Genomic DNA, 4770 nt, shown 5'->3' with positions numbered 1-4770 from the left:
CAGAAGGATCGCTTGAGCCCAGGAGTTTGAGGTTGCTGTGAGCTAGGCTGACGCCACGGCACTCACTCTAGGCCAGGCAAAAAGAGTGAGACTCTGTCTCAAAAAAAAAAAAAAAAAAAAGACTGGTCAAGTGCAGTAGTGGTGAGAAGCAGGGAAAGAGTAGAACAAGGAGTTCCGTCTGTAACTGACCGTGAACGATCAGGGGAGATAAATCACTGCCTTCGGACCAGCCATAGGTAGTACATATTAAAAGATGAAATATTAAAATACTTCTTTGGAAATTCCAGGGACTGATTACTTCTGATAAGAAGACTCTAGGAAGGAGAAAATATTTGGAAGTACCTAAAAATCTTTGAAGAGCAAGCGGTAGACTGTTTTGGGTGACGGGCAGGGTGGAGCGGGGCAGGGAGGGGCAGGACGGAAGGAAAGTGTGGAGGTAGAAAGAACAGAGAGGAAAGGCTGGGGAGGTGGTTTGGGTCCCGTCTGTGGAGGGCTCTGAGTGGCTCAGTGGGTCTGTGCTCAGCAAGCTGGCTGTGACGCAGTGTGTAGGGTAGATTGGAAGCCAATAGACGGTGGGAGGGATGATCTAGGCCCAGTGTAATGCTGGGCAAGTTTATAGCACACAGTCATATATAACAGAGGCCCTGCCTTCCAGAAGCCTCTGACCTAGTGTGGAGACACAAAGCGGATGACAACAGAATGAAGTACATGATTAAGTCTAAAACTTGGATCCCGGTGAAAAACCCAATGAAAGCGTAGCAAGAAGGAAGCTGAAGAGACAGGCTGGAGCCTTTGAGGAAGGCTTCTTGGGGTTGGCGGGACTGCTACTGGACTCTGAAATTCTTCCCAGTGTCTTTCTTTCCACGTCCTGCAGAGCAGGCCTGGTGACTGCTGAAGGCAGGGCATTTATCCAAGTAACATCTGCCTCCAAGCCCTTTGTCTGTTCTTATCATACATAACCCAGAGCAAAGGTTCTGATGGGGAAGAAACAGGATCTGGGAAGACAGCTTGGGAAACGAATTTAGCTGCAGGTTGGCCCCAAAGGCTGGGTGAGCTCCCGCTGGGGGCTGGGGGGTAAGAATGCTAGGCAGAGATACCAAGGCAAAAGTCCCTGGACTTGGCCCAGGCCCATGGGAACCCAGATGGCAGGGGTTGACCCTCCAGGACATTCTTATCTACAATCAAAACAAGTGATTCTCAAATCCAGAGTGAGGACTGCTTTAGGAATCAGGCAGGGAGAACGCTGCTCAAGGAAGACAATAATGATGTCAGCTTGGGGGGATCTAAGGAAGATAAGGATGGATACTTCTGGCTGTATTCATAAGAGCAATAAGCAAAGAGCAGCTGCTATCTCAGCAGCAATAACAACAGCAAGCTGGGCCTATTTCTCCACTGCAGGAACCTTGCTGGGTCCTCCACCAGGAGGCCTGACTCCCAGCTCAGCCCCTTGCTGAGTGTGGGTGGTCATCATCGACAAGCAACAGTTCCATTTTTCCCACTTCCTGGGATTCCTGTGGAGAGGACTGGATGGAACCACCTTTACTGAGATCATTAGAAAGTGTGTCTGAACCTGCAAGGGTGGAATGCAGAATTAAATCAAAAGACACTTTCTCTGCTGGCTTGAGGAGCTGGTCTCAGAGGACCACCTAGTCACTGCACCGCAGAGGTCTTTATGGCTCAACTTTTGTTCATTGGTTTTTTTGTTCTTTGTGTATTGCTGGCTTCATGCTCTGATTCTGGCAATAAAGAGGGCTAGTCGGGGTGCCGAGAGTTCCGTTTTACTCTGCAATCTCAGGCAGATGTCCTGTCGGAGGAGGGTTAAGCCAGGCAGGGCGAGCATGTGTTCACAGGAAGAACCTGTGTACTGGGCCGTGTGCTCCTGGAGGGACGGGACTCTCTATTCCGCATCTTTGTGTCCCAGTGACTAGCACATCAAAGACAATCGGGTGCATCCTGTTAAATCAAGGAGTGCAGAATTTGACACGGGAAAACCCGAAATAGAGGAGGTGAGGGTTGGAAGCGTTTTTTTGATTCAGGGCCTTTGAAGAGATGCAGAATTAGTTTGATTTACTTGGGAGCATCTTTTGCTGTCCTAATTTCATTCTGGTTCAATAGTTTCGGAAGCTGCAGTGGTTTGGCTTTAATTTCACTTTGAACTCATTAACTAAGTGTTTGTTTGTTTGTTTGTTTTTAACTGAAGTTTGGTTCATGATTTGTTTTTCTAACAAAATATTTGTCTCTCATTTGTTTCAGGGTACAGCAAATTAGTGCCATTTAAAAATACGTTTTGGTTAATGGTTGTGCTCGATGGAGGAAGTGAGTATGGAGTGAAGAGAACAAGTGATGATTTTTAAATTTAATTTTGAATCCTAATTAGAGTGTCAACTTTGCCCTAAGTACTCATTAAGTTTTAAAAGAAGATCAAAGGAAACTCAATTGGAAGGATACTTCCCAGCCGGCTGTGCTAGACAGGAAGAGTTTACAACCTGTGCCATCTCAGATGCTCCCGCTTCCAGAGCCTTTAATAGTTCTCCTGTGTTTGTGCAGTACTTGCAGTTCACAATGTGCTTTTTCTACATAGAATATTTAATTTGATCCCTGTAATAGTCCCATAAGATAGGAAGAATAGGGCATGCGTTATTATTCCCATTTTATAGTTGGGGAAAACTGAGGCTCAGAAAGGTTGACTACATTGTTTGGTATCACACATTTCATGGCAGGACTATGACAGAAGTCCTCTGACTGCTGGCCCAAGGCTCCTCCCCTGGCCTTGAGCTGACAGGCTTTCTCACCCTCCCCGCCCCAGGCCAATTCTTCAACCTTCAGGATCCATAGATTTGGGGAGTGCTGGGGAGGGCGGCCCTGGCTGGGAGGGGCTGCTGGGGAAGGGGGGGTAGTGGAACCTGTCTGCATTCCAGGAACCGAATTTCAGTCTTTCTGGTTCTCTGACACTGGAGCCTGGATTGCAGAAATTCCCCTTCCCTTTGCTTCTCATCTGGGAGAGACCACAGAAGGAGGCTCTCCCAGAAACTAGAGTGGAATTTGCTTTTCAGGGGAGGCCCAGGCCGGATCTAGCCACCCGCAGTCTCTCCATTATCTGAGCAGCTCCTCGCCCATCTTGTGACCCTTCCCAAACACACGGTGAACCCAAGGCTTCCCAGGCTCAGGCTGTGCGCTTACCTTCCAGCCACTCATCCAACTAATATTGAGCCCTACTATGTGCCCAACAAGGGACAAGCCACTTTACTTGCATTTATTGCCTTTCACTTTCAAAGTCCCGAGAAGTGGGTGTCATTACGCCTATTCCATGAGAAATGAAGCCCAGAGAGGACTGATACCCAATAAGAGAGAGAGTGGTGCCCAGACAGACCCAACCCTGGGGCAGGGGAATGAGAGGTCTTAAAAACGTCCGTCCAGGCTCTGTCCATCTCACTCAGTCTAACAGCTTCCAGAGGGCAGGGACGGAGGGCCTGCGCCTACTGTAGAGGCTCTCAGTCAATGCAGGGGGGCGGGGGAGGCCAGAAGAGGATAACTACTCTTTGTATTTAACCTGGGAGTGGGCAGGCTGGGGAGAGGGGGAGCATGGTAATGTGAGCAGACCCAAAAGTGAACAGAAGGGTCATGAGAGCTGCAGTGGGTGAATGTTTAAAAAATCGCTCACGGGCCGGGCGCGGTGGCTCACGCCTGTAATCCTAGCTCTCTGGGAGGCCGAGGCGGGCGGATTGTTTGAGCTCAGGAGTTCGAGACCAGCCTGAGCAAGAGCGAGACCCCGTCTCTACTAAAAATAGAAAGAAATTAATCGGATAACTAAAAATATATAGAAAAAATTAGCCGGGCATGGTGGTGCATGCCTGCAGTCCCAGTTACTCAGGAGGCTGAGGCAGGAGGATCGCTTGAGCCCAGGAGTTTGAGGTTGCTGTGAGCTAGGATGACGCCACAGCACTCACTCTAGCCCGGGCAACACGGTGAGACTCTGTCTCAAAAGAAAAAAAAAAAAGAAAAAGAAAAAAAAAATCGCTCACTACCCAACAACCATCTGCCCCACTCTGTTCCTGATTCCTCTGAGTCTCACCAGACCTCTGGAAAAGGAGGCACCCTGTGCTCTTGGGAAGCCACTCAGTCCGTGCCCCTGCCTGCAAGCAGCGCTGCAGATGGCTCAGCAAATAGGGCATCCTCCGAGAAGGAGACTCTGCAGCCGCCTTGGGTTAGGCAGCTCGTCTCGGGTCTATTAGAAGTGAGCAAATTCTTCAGCAGGTCCACCTTAGTCCCTACTGTAGATTCTCTTGGGGCACCCCCCAGAAACAAAAAGAGGGCAGTAACTGAGATCCGCGGCATTTTAAGGCTTTTGCTGTCTTCCGCTGCACCCCACTCCAGACTGACGTTTGTGGCCCGGAGCTCTTTTGCTGCTGGAACTGAGAGTGAGAGGTGCCTGCCGGAGCCAAGGCAGGTGGGGAGGGATGGCTGCACTCTGGCTTCATCTGCCTTCTTAGTGTCTTCTGGGATTTGGTGGTTGGTGGTGGGGAGAAAGTCTGTAGGCAGGAAAAGCTAATCCTGTTGTGTTTCATAGAGGGGTGTGGCTTGTCTGCTAGTGGCCACAGACAATGTTTATTTTTGGTTTGCTGAGGGGCCTTTGCAAATGCTTAATTTCTCTAGGCCCCCATAGGTTCCCCATGTCTGTGGCATCGGAGGACAGGTAAGGGATGCAGTGAGGTTCCTTTCCAGCGGTGACGTGCAACCTGGCTGATTGATTTGAGAGGAAAGCTAAGGGCA

The sequence above is a fragment of the Propithecus coquereli genome, unplaced genomic scaffold, assembly GCF_000956105.1.
Source record: "Propithecus coquereli isolate 6110/MARCELLA unplaced genomic scaffold, Pcoq_1.0 Scaffold491, whole genome shotgun sequence".
Taxonomy (NCBI): Eukaryota; Metazoa; Chordata; class Mammalia; order Primates; family Indriidae; genus Propithecus; species Propithecus coquereli.
This window is presented reverse-complemented; position numbering follows the sequence as displayed.